Source organism: Octodon degus, unplaced genomic scaffold (genome assembly GCF_000260255.1).
Source record: "Octodon degus isolate 3935 unplaced genomic scaffold, OctDeg1.0 scaffold00166, whole genome shotgun sequence".
NCBI classification, from domain to species: Eukaryota; Metazoa; Chordata; class Mammalia; order Rodentia; family Octodontidae; genus Octodon; species Octodon degus.
The window spans coordinates 1214530-1227157 of NW_004524742.1; positions in this window are offsets into that span (position 1 = coordinate 1214530).

The window sequence follows — 12628 nt, forward strand, 5'->3', positions numbered from 1 at the left end:
TTCTAAACTTTTATTTTATTTTATTTTAGGGAAGGGTCTACAGGGTGTTCAGGGTCTCACTACTAGATCAGACTCATAGTGATTTGCCTGTTTACAGCCTCCCAAGAGCTGGGATTATAGGTGTGCGCCACCACTCCTCAATTGCTACCTCAGCATGCCCTGGGGGTGGGGCTGGCAGGCTGGGGAATTGAACCCCGGTCCCTGTACCTGCTTGCAGGTGCTTTAATACGCTGAGCTATTTGGTCGGCCTTTTTTTTTTTTTTTTTTTTTTTTTATGGCATTGAAACTTGAACCCTGTGCTTTTACACTGAGCTATGCTGCCCTTTTTATTTCTACTTTGAGACTGGGTCTCACAATTAATTAAGTTGCCCAGGTTAGGCTTGAACTTGTGATCCTCTTACCTCAGTACTGTAGAATATTGGAATTACAGGCCTGTGCCACCACACCAAGCATCACAGTTTAAATCTTTTTGTTGTTGTTGTTCTTTTCTGTATTTTAGGGACGGGTCTACAGGGTGTGCAGGGTCTCACTACTAGATCAGACTCATAGTGGTTCTCCTGTTTACAGCCTCCCAAGAGCTGGGATTACAGGAACTCGGGCCACCACGCCCAGTCTCAATGGCTGTCTCAGCGCTCCCCGGGGGCGGGGCCAGCACGGCAGACCTGAGGATCAAATCCTCCGCCCTGTTCCTGCTTGTAGGTGCTTTAATCTGATGAGCTATTTGGCCAGCCTGTAAATCTTTAAATGCAATTTTCTCACCCATATTATTTCCTGCGTTTAATACTATGAAGTAGTTCAGGGAGATGGCTCAGTGGAATAAGTGCTTCCTTTGCAAGTGCAAGGGCCTGAGTTCAATCCCTGGTTCCACCAAAAAAAAAAAAAAAAGATTACTAGCCAATATCCAATTTCTTTTTTTTTTTTTTTTTTTTTTTTTTTTTTTTTTTTTTTTTTTTTTTTTTTATTTATTTGAGAGAGAGAGAGAGAGAGAGGTGTGTGTGTGTGTGTGTGTGTGTGTGGCCAGCTCAGCCCACCAGGGGGCGGGGCTGGCTGGCATGTGGTGCTGGGGGATTGAACCGCGGTCCCTGATGCCTTGCCAAGCTTGTTCCAAGTAGGTGTTCTAGACCACTGAGCCATCTCTCCAGCCCCAAATACTGTATCCTTTATTTATTTTTTTAGTGGTACCGGGGATTGAACTCAGGACCCTGCGCCTGCCAGGCAAGCACTTATCCCACTGAGCCATCTCCCAGGGCCCCCAATTTCAATATAATATAAAATTTAGTAAGTGTAAAATACACTTTATGGCTGCTTCCACAATGCTGGCAGCCTCAGTTTGCTGTAGTTCGATCCCCACAACACTCCAGCCATGCAAAAGTGCCCTGAAGGCATTCAAGGAGCAAAACACAAAAAAAAATTCCTTACACAACAATACTATGAAGTAATCATGGAGTTTTCCCTTGTCCTCAGCGTTTTCATTCATTTCTTGGTTTAAATAATCCTTGAGGGCATCTCTTATTTTTCGGTTGCCTTTGCTATAACTCAGGATGCCATATGACTGTCTCCCTCTCCTTTCTTCTCTTCTCCTCTCCTCCTTTTTCTCTACCCTCTCCCTCCCCTCTTTCCTCCCCTCTCTGTCTTTCTCTGTCTCTGTCTCCATGTCTCTCTCTCTCCCCCTCTCTCTCTTCTCCTCTCCCCTCTCTCTCCATCCCCTCTTCCCTCTCTGTCTTTCTGTTTCTCTGTCTGTCTCCATGTCTTTCTCTCTCTCCCCTATCTCTTCCTCTCTTCTCTCTCTCTCTTCCTCCCCTTTCTCTCTCTTTCTATCTCTGTCTCTGTCTGACTGCCTCTCTCTCTCCTGTCTCTCTCTTCTCCTCTCTTCTCTCTCTCCCTCCCCTCTCCCCTCTCTGTCTTTCTGTGTCTGTCTCTGTCTCCATGTTGTCTCTGCCTCTATCTCTCTGTCTCTGTCTCTGTCTGTCTGTCTGTCTGTCTGTCTGTCTGTCTGTCTCTCTCTCTCTCAGCTTAAACCCTAGAAATATGGTCAGTCACTCTGTCACTGAGACCCAATATCTTGTACCTCTAACTCAAAAGAAGAAAGGTTGATTTTGACTTAGTTTCTAGAGGTTTGAGTCCATGGTTGGCTGGTTCCAAGGAAGAATAACAAGGGAGAAGACCAAGTCTTCCAGGAAGCAGAGAATAGGGACCAGCCCATAAAACTTTCCAGGCCATACCGCCCAGGGATCTGTCTCCTCTGACCAGACTCTACCTCCAGAGCAAACAAGCTGTCCTGCTCCTCAAATCCAACCACCTCCCGAATGCCCAACTTATGATGGCATGAAGCTTTAGGGGAGTACCTAGACACAAACCATAACAAGCACTGAGATACATCTGGCCCTTTTTATTTTTATTAATTCATGTTGAGACAGAGTCTAGCTATGTTGCCCAGGCTCACCTTGAACTTGTGATCCTCCTGTGTGAGCCTCTCAAGTAGTTGAAATGACAGGTATAAGCCACCATACCCGGCCAGCCTCACATTTTGGACTCTCATTTTAATAAATTTCACTTCATAAATATGACTATTATTCTTTGCTTAAAAAATCTTTTAATTGGCTTTATATTTCTCATGGACTAAATTCTAAATTTGTACTGGTACAAAAGACTATTCATTAGGTGGTCCCAGGTAATCTTTTGGGCTCTTGCTCTGAGTCCTCCTAGCCCCACGAAATGCACAGCCCAGTACCACTAAACTGCTAACAGCATCCTGAGCATGCCATGTTCTCCGTGTACCTCCATGTCTATAGTATGTTAGTCTCTTTCCCTGGAAAAAGAACCTTTGTGCTCTAAGCTTGCCATGTCTTTCCCAGGGAAAGAATACCTCTCTTGGAAGCCCAACTCCAATGCCACAGTCCTCCAGAAATGCCCAAGTGTAGGTAAATATGCAATCATTTTCTTCTCTCTGACATCTTTGAACTTTGCATAAATGTCTCTGGTGTGCATCCACCAGCTCCTTCAACTGTTTGCTGGTACTCTTCCTGTTATGAGACCCAAGTTCTATAATAGTAGATCTTTGTATCTTTTTACTTTTCCTCAATGCCTTCTACATTATAGGAGCTCTGTTGACATTCATTAACTTATTGAGAAGAAGAGCATATGGCTGGATAAATGAATGTGCTAATAAACTTTCTATCCCTGGTCAATAAAAGATAGAATGAGATTATTTGAGCTGTTTAAAAATACAAGATGATTTCAAGATTTCCATTTTGTTATGGGTTGAATTTACCCCTTCCCAATAGCTCCCCCAAAGATATGTTGGTGTCCTAACACCCACTATCCAGATGGAGCCATAATGGCACCAGGTGGGCCAAATTCAATACTACTGATGTCCTCACAAGGAGATGGCTGGGTGGTCACTGTGTGGACAGGGAGAGTGCTGCAGGATAAGGCAGCAGAGACTGGAGCTACGCAGCTTCTAGCCCTGAAGGTCAAGAATTGCAACCAACCAGTAGAAGCTGGGAGGCACAATGAAGGAGTCCCGTGCAGATCTTAGAGGCAGCATGGTCCAGTCAACACTTGGGTTTCAGGCTTCTACCTGTTTTCAGAACTAGGAGACAACAAATTTCTATTGCTTTAGGCCATCTACTTTGTGATTCTTTGTTAGAGGAGCTCTTGGGAATGAATCCTCCTTCTAACCTTACTCTTCAATGAGGAATACCTATGTGTTTCCTTTTCAATTAATTATGACAGTCTACATGACCCACTTCAATGTGTGCTAACTTCTGTAAGTTTCCAAATAATGTTTCTCTCAGATTTTTTTTTTTTTTTTCCAGAACTGGGGATTGAACTAAGGCTCTTGCACTTGCCAGGCAAGCGCTTATTCTACTAAGCCATCTCCCCAGCGCCTCTCTCAGATATTTCAAATGAGAATGTCATATTGACAGAGACTCACCAGCACACACCCACCAACACCAGTCTTCGCCTTTTCTTTCATCTATGGAGCCAGGAAGGAACCCAGGCTTTCACATGCTCCACCACTGAGCTATACCTCAGCACCTTCTCTTGCCTTGTCCTGAAGTAGTTACAAATCTCAGGGACCAGAGTTAATACAATTTTTTAAAAAACTATCAACTCCAACTCTTATTGTATGTCATTTAAATACAATAAAATGGGACTACTTTAATAGCAAAATGTAACTAATTCTAACCAATGTATAGGATGAGCACAATCAACATATAGAACGTTGTCATCATATTATATTTATGCCCCTAATCACCCAATCTCTCTTCCTCATAAACCCCATAAAACCACTTTTTTTTTTTTTTTTGTGGCCAGCTCAGCCCACCCTGGGGGCCAGGCTGTCTTGGCATATGGTGCCAGGGATAAACCGCAATCCCTGTGCTTGCCTAAGCTTGCTTAAGTAGGCATTTTAAATCACTGAGTTATCTCGCCTCCCCCCATAAAACTATTAATATGTTCTGTTCTCAAAGACTACATATAGCTGTATAAGTCTTTCATAAGAATTAATAATCTTTTGCATCTGGACTTTTTTTTTTGTATTTAGTACAAAGTCTATAGGGTCTCAGTACACAGATCAGATGTGTAGTGATCCTCCTCTTTTCAGCCTCCCAAACCCTGGGATTACAAGCGCACGCCACCATGCCCAGTCTTAATGTCTCAGCGTGCCCTGTCATGGCTCTCTGGGGATCGAACCCCAGCACTGTGCTCTGCCTAAGCAGGCACTTTAGTCTGCTGAGCTATCTGGCTGGCCCTGCATCAGGACTTTTTTTTACTAAGCATTATTTTGAGATTTATTCATGATTTTGCATGGTACATACACTTTTTTTTATCATACATACATTTTTTTTTTGGTGGAACTGGGGATTAAACTCAGGCCCTTGAGCTTGCCAGGGAAGCGCTTATTCCACTGAGCCATCTCCCTGGCCCCCATACATACATTTTAATTGCTGAGCAGTATCCTGTTATATAGATGTACAGCAGTTTGTCTATTCATTCACCTGTGGGTGGACTTTTAGACTTGTGCCATGTTTTGGATAATATGAATGAATTTCTTCTATTCATTACAAGTCTCTGTTGACATATGTTTCCATTTCTCTTAGATGAATTCATAGGGTAGGTTTTACTTAGTCATAGAGCTAGAGTACGTTTAACAGATATAATTACATTGTGTCACAGTGAAGGCATCATTCAGAATTCCGCTCATCCCAAGTTTTCACCAAATGTTGATATTATCAGTCTTTCAAGTTTTAGCTACTTTAATGGCTGTATGTATTTTGTGGTTTGGTCATTTTCTCGAAGACTAATAATGTTGAATACCTTTTCTTGGTGAAATTTTTTTGTCCTCTTTTGGAACTTCTTGTTCAAATCAGCTCTTCCACCCCCACCCTCACCCCTCATATCCAATCCAGGACTTTATATAGCTAGTAAATGCTCTACCACTGAGCTCCGCCACCAGCCCCATTCAATTTTAAGTATTAGATAGCTTGTAAATTTTTATACATCCTGGGATGAAGTCTTTGTCAAAAAGATGCTTTTTTCCTAGATAGTGGTTTTCCTTTTTTATTTTCCTAATATCTTTTAAAGAGCAGAAATTTTAAATTTTGATAAAGCCCACTTTATCATCTCACTTAGGATACATCCTTTCAGTGATTCAAGAACTATTTTCTAATATCAATCTTTTATGCTACTTTTTAAGCTAATTTGAACTTATATATTTAGCCCCCCTCTATTTTGGCTTAATTTTTGTGTATGGTGTGAGGTAGAGATCTAGATTAATTTCCTTATATACTTGAAATAACTACTATGATTTTTACATTGAATTATTTCAGTGTCTTTGCCAAAAATCAATTGCTGTTTAATCTATTTCTGGACTTTCTAGTTGGTTTTATTGATCGGTGCCCATTTAGCACACTTTCTTGATTATTGGAGTTCTATACTAAGTCTTGAAATTAGGTAGGTTAGTTATTTGATTTTGTCTTTTTCAAAATTGTCTTGTCTATTCTAGATCTTTTGCATTGACACACATAAATTTTAGAATTAACCCATAACTTTCTAAAAAGGACTTGGCAATGTGAAATGTTCTGATCCAAGAACATGCCATGTCATAAGTTTCACAACATTTCATACTAGTTTTAGTTAAAATTCACTTTATAAAGAGGAACAATAATTCTGCTTGTACAGTGTGTTTTGTTGTACGTTGAGTAAAACAAGACAATGCACGCACAATTGAAAAATCAAAGCAGAGCTGAAAGAAAAAAAATCACATTGTTTGCTATAGGCATAATTTACTTTTATTCCATGTAAAAAGAATCATATTCATAGAATGAGATGGCATTCTTACAAAATGCAGATGCAGATCATTCTAAAATATTTCTTTTACAGTTGGAGAAAAAAACAATTCAGAGACCAAAAAATAAAGACCACTAAATTTTAACATAGAAATATATTTAATGTAGAGATATTTAACTTTCACTTGAACTATAGATAGTATAAATATATCTCTAAGTGATTTGTGGAAAACAACTGCTTTTTACTTTTCTTTCCTTCAGAGTTTTACTTCCCTTTGGGAAAGGTGCTGAGCTCAGGGCCACATGACAACTCTGAAGTCTTCCAGAGTAATTATTTCTTTTCTTTTCTTTTTTTATTTTTATTTTATCTATATTTTTTCAGAACCGGGGATTGAACTCAGGCCCTTGAGCTTACTAGGCAAGCATTTATTCTACTGAACTATCTCCCCGGCCCAGGCTAAGTTTTTTTACTAGCTCAACAAAAGCTTATAGAGAAAATTGTAGATTACAGATTGCATTTCTATGTAGGATGTAGATTATATAGAACTACCTGGATTTTTCACAGATGGCCTAACTTGGTCTTGGTTAGACTGTGCAACTTTGTGATTGCATGAAAATATAATTTATAATCTATTATCCACAGTTCTAAAGTCTTCCAATTTAAATAGAAATAAGTAACTCATTTGGTGGAAAGACCTTCTCAGACTTGAAGTTATTTATTCCTAAACCTAAATTTAAACTGGCATGAGACTGCTTTAAGGTCCTTTCTATCATTTAGTATAAATATTCAAGAAATTCATTGCAGAAATATTTATGCATCTGAGATGAGATGCAATTCATAGCTTGCTGGAATGTTACATAATACATGGTTGGCACTGTATTGTCTTTTTCAAATCTGAAATATTCTAAATTTTGAAATGCATCTGGGCCCAAAGGTTTTGGACAAATGATTTTTTACTTATATATTCAGTTGCTTAATGTCATGCAGGCATGCTGTGGCGAATTTGCAGAATTCATTTTTTTTTCTTTTTAGGTCACACATGTTTTGTAAACAAGGCATGAAAATGGACACATAGTCTTCTCTCTCTCTATTCTTGGCAGCTCAGATTCCATTTGCCCTTCCTAGCATCATCTGTTAGAAGGGGAGTTGCTTTTTCCTTCTTGGGGTGCTAACCCAGGTACTTCCTTACAATACAGCAGCTCAAGAGGGTTGAGTCTCCCCTTCCTGCCCAAGCACGGCCAACAGTTGGGGCTGTGTGATCCACACTTGGCCATTTAGCTGCCACTTTGACTCCTGGATAAATAACCCAGGGACCAAATGACAGGCTGGCATATATGTGCTGACCAGCATGTTCTCAGACTTTAGCCCTCTGGATTTACTGCTAATCCTTAATCCAATATGACTGGAGTCTTCATGAGAAGGGAAGAGATACCAGATAAACTGTGAGGCTGCCAGGGGAAGTGGAGGGAGAAGGCGGTGTGCTTTGTGTGTACACCAAGGACAGCCCCGGACTGCTGGCACTGACCAGAAGCTGAATGAAGCAAGAAGAGAGTCACTTCTCGAGCTGCGAGGAGGGCCTGGGCCTGCTGGAAGCTGCAGGTTGGCCTTCTGGTGTCCAGAACAGAGGATGAGAAATCCCTCTTGTTTCAAGCCACCTCATTTGTGTCTATTGCAACAGTCCTTAAAAAGTAATACTCCAAGCAAAAACTCTTCGTGCAAGTCACACAGAGAGCTTCATTCTCCCTTGCTGCCAGACACTCTACTATGCTAGATAACAAGCCACAAACTTTGGGGGTGATTTGTGGATATTATAAATTATTGAAAAGTTCACGAAGGCTTTTAGATAAAAAGTTAAAATGTTTCTACTTAAAAAGCACAAATGCCAAAAGTGAGAAGGAGAAAGTGAGGAAAGTGAGAGAGTGTGTGGCAGAAACAGAGAGAGAGAGAGAGAGAGAGAGAGAGAGAGAGAGAGAGAGAAACAGACAGACAGAGAGATAGAGACACAGAAAGACAGAGAGAGACAGAGACAGAGAGATAGAGACAGAGAGAGATACAGAGACAGAGAAAGAGGAAGGGAGGAAGGGAGGGAGGGAAGGAGGAAGGGAGGGAAGAGGAAGAGAGGGAGACAATTCAGAAACTCAGAGACTACATCACCAAACAATTAAAATCTTACAATTTTCCGAAAGAAGGAGCTATGTTGCTCACAGCCTAATCAGTAAATAGCCACCAATCAGCGCTCACCTTTCAAATACATCCAAATAAGCTGTTCTTTATATAAAGCTTTCTTTATGTTATGATTGCTTTCCAAGATATATTACTCTGTAATAAATGATCATGTACATTGTTTTGACAATCAGAAATTTATGAGTGAGAGCCTGATTAGCCTGCAGTGATGAACTGAATTGTTAAAAAAGCATTAACGGTGATGATACAATTTAAAATATTTAAGAGTTGTGTTAGTTTTGCTTTCTTTTTAATCAGGAGCAAAGAAAAGCAGCTAAGAGGCATTTATTTTGTAATAACTAGCATCTGACAGGTCTCATTAGAAAAACTTGCCCACAAATCTAAAGTATAGGCTGGTTTGTCTCCACTGTCTTATGTTTACGTGACCTACTACCTATGCTATGGAGATTCCTACTCATGTGTTTAACCTCTGGGTGGAGGAATGTCACCAACTCCTGCTACTACTATTCATTCCAGGTTCTTAGAGGAAGAAAGTGACGCAGGTCACCAGGATTAGCAGATGTACAGCAACTGGGCTCCTGGGCTTAAGGATCTGTATGTCAGGCATGACATGCCTTTGTGATTTGTAGGAAAAAGATTTCTATTTGGAACAGCAATTATAACCACTTTTCTGCATTCATGCCTAGAAAAAACCCAAATAGAAAACTGTATCACTTGCTGAGGAAAAAAAGACAACGTCAGAGACGAAGAAGTGTTCCTAACTGCCATGGTAGGTAGGACTTACCGCGGGAATTCTATTGCGGCTGGAAAGCGCAGCGACGCCTTGGCTTTGGCTTCAGTTGGAGAAGCTGGCTGGGGTCATGGCAGAGAGCCTCCTGGTTTGGCATTTACCTTGGTTCGGGTTCTGAAATTCAAAGTATTCAGCACTCTGAGGCTCACCGAAGCCAAGCACACGTTAGTCTGAAATGTAAGCCAGAATTCCAGTTTACTTAAAATATAGAATGTAAGCTGGGCCCAGGGTGTGCCCCAGCTAGAGGGGGAGGCGGGGAGATCACTGGAACACAGGCGTTTGAGTCTGGGCAAGATAATACGACTCTTAAAAAACATAGGCACTACATTGATTTGCTTTTTCACAGGCCAAGAGAAATAATACTGAGATTGTACATTGTCATGAGAAATACGTTAGAGACGTATAGAAGTAGAACATTAACATTATTAGTGGTATGATTCCAGTTCAGTGGCTGCCTCAGTTACTCTTTTCTCTTTGCTGGACAAATACCCAACACTCAAAATCAGGGAAGGAAAGGTTTATTTAGCTTGCAGTTTCTAGAGGTTTCAGTCCACACCCAGCAAGCTCCAAGGCAGAGCGGTACATGGCGGAGAGCAACCTTTCACAGCGGTGGCAAGGAGCAGAGACATAGGGAGGGGCAGCAGCTCAGGCAACTAGCTAGCTTCTCCCCTCCTTATACAGTAAAGAAAATTGCCTGCCCCAGGGCAGGTGCAGCGCCCACACCCACAATCATTAATCACAAGCTCCAGAAGGAGCCCCATGACTGCATGAGGCTTTGGGGGGACACTTATACACAAACCATAACAGTGGCCTTGCTAACCCAGTGCATCACTTCCAGGAGAGACCTCCCAGGCTGCCACTGATTACCTTCTTCCTGGCCCTTGGCTGTGTGGGCTGTGTGTTGCCTGTTGCTTCCCTCTGGCTCCTGTTCTGCAACTTCTGGTCACTCCTCTTCTGAAAGGACACTTCATTCTCAGGATAATGCAATGTCCCTGGATTAAGCTGCTGCCTGTGATACGTGTCATCACCAGGAGTCTTAGACTGGGCCATCTCAGGCCCTCAGTCACACAGTATTTAGCCACTGTCCTACTCACTTTTTCCTCATTGCTGGGACACGACACTCAAAATCCACAACTTGAAGGAGGGAAGAGTTATTTTGGCTGATAGTTCATAGAGGTTTCAGTCCCCGGTTCACTGGCTCCAAAGCAGGCAGCATGACAGAAGGGCATCACAGAGGACAGCTGCTAATGTCACAGTGACAGAAGCAAAGTGAGACCAAAGGAGGAGTGAGAGAGGCAGAGACCCTTCCAGGCCACACCCCAAGCGACCCACCGCTTCCTACCATCTCAGGATCACCTGCAGGGAACCAATCACACCCTGTGATCTGATCACTTCCCTAAAGCCCCACCTATGAGCGCTTGTGGCTTTTGGGACGTCTAGCCTCACAATTCATAATTCACAATCATAACAGTTATCAATTGATTTTTCATAAGTAACATTTAATTGCTCCTAACTGAATGAATTCTGCTTTGGAGAAAACGTTGCTTTTGTCCTGTGTACCATTCCCAGGCAGTGAGATTTTTTTCTCACCAGCCTGTGAACATACTCTGAGTTACTTGGGTATTGAAGCTAAGTCTTATTGATGCATACCTAGCCCCTCATAGACAACCGATGAATGTCTGTTGAGTGAATGAGTGTGAGTGATAAGTGTTGCTGCTCTGTTTTGAATTTGACTTGACATGGACTAGCAGAATGCATTGATCCATGGAGATTCTCCTGCCCATCACTCTATGATAATCAGGATTCTTTGAAAAAAAAAATTAAATCAAATCTCTACTAATGAGAAACCTTTCAAGCTCCTATTGTGCCAAACAAATTCAGTTCCCAGCGAAAAAGTGGCATTGACCTTTTGAATCTGCCATTTCATTTGAATAATTTATACTGTTGTCTTCTTTCTAGGTGGTTTAGTAAAAAAAAAAAAAAAAAAAAAAAAAAAAAAAAAGTGCGAGGCTGTTCCAGACAAAAAGAGGTCAATAATTGCAATATCCCATTTCATTCTACTGCTTTCCTGAGGACAAGAAACTCTCATCCTTATTGGAGAACAGTCCTCCTGGATCCCCTAAGGGATGGACACACATATTGAATGTCTTTTATGTACAAAGCACTGCTTTAATTGTACAGGCGACAAATATTTGTTACACATGTTCTTCATTTGGGGACATATTAGTTGGAAAGCTGATAGCTGCATAAGAGAACTAAGTTATTATTACAACACAAATAGAAAGGAGATGGGCGAGACATTAAAGATCATAAACATTCATACGTAATGATTCAACAGAGTTGAGGAGAATGGGGAATTCTTTAGGGGTCTCATGAGGACTGCATTTTCTTCTCATCTTATCTCATTGGTAAGAAAAGTTGTTTAAGAATTTTGTGTTTGAAGCTATTCAGCTTTCTTGGATTAAGTAACATATTCTGAACTTCCAAGCCCATTACATTGGTGAGACTGTTTCCTCACCTGTGCTTTCTTCTTGGGCTTTCCTGTACAGTGACTTTCAGATCCGTGTCTCCAGGAGAGGGTTCCTTCTGATGCCAGCTCTGATGTCTGACCATGCGCTTGCCAGTTACACTTGTTTATGTTGCAGTCAGCATGTCCAACTTATTATTTGTGAATTACTCCAGACTTCTATTCTCCTCTCTCTTTAGACCTTCCTCAGTGCTGTGAAGAGAACCACCATGTAACTTTTTAAAAAATAATTATTTGTAAATCCCTTTTCTCCTCACCTTACTTGTCTTCTTTAGTTTATGAACAAGTCTTTTGATTCCACCTCCAAAATAATTCCCTTATCTACTTCTGCTGTCCTATACCAGGTTACCTTCATCAGTTGCCTGGTCTCTTTAACTTCAATTTTTATTATGGTAAAATATATACACAATTTTCCATTTTAACTGTTTTGGATTGTACAATTTGTTGGCACTGAACACAGTCACCTTACCATGCTGCCATCAATCTGTCCAGAAAACATGGTCATCTTCCTAAACAGAAACTCACACCCCTTTAAACAACTTTGATTTCTCCCCTGTGACATACCAATCTACTTTGTCTCTACAAATTAACTACTGGGGTATTACAGTTGGGATGAAAATGTCTTCCCAAAGGCTCCCATGTTTAAAGATGGAGACTTCCAAAGGTCATTAGATCAGCTGTGTGTGCTGTTGGAGGAGGCGTTTGGGTAGAAAGGAGGTCGTTGGTGGCGAGGAGCTTTCATCTGGTCTCTGGGCAATTCCCCTGGTCCCTTCTCTTACTTCCTGGCTGGGATGAAGTAAGTATCCCTCCTCTACTACCCCTTTCTAGCGTGC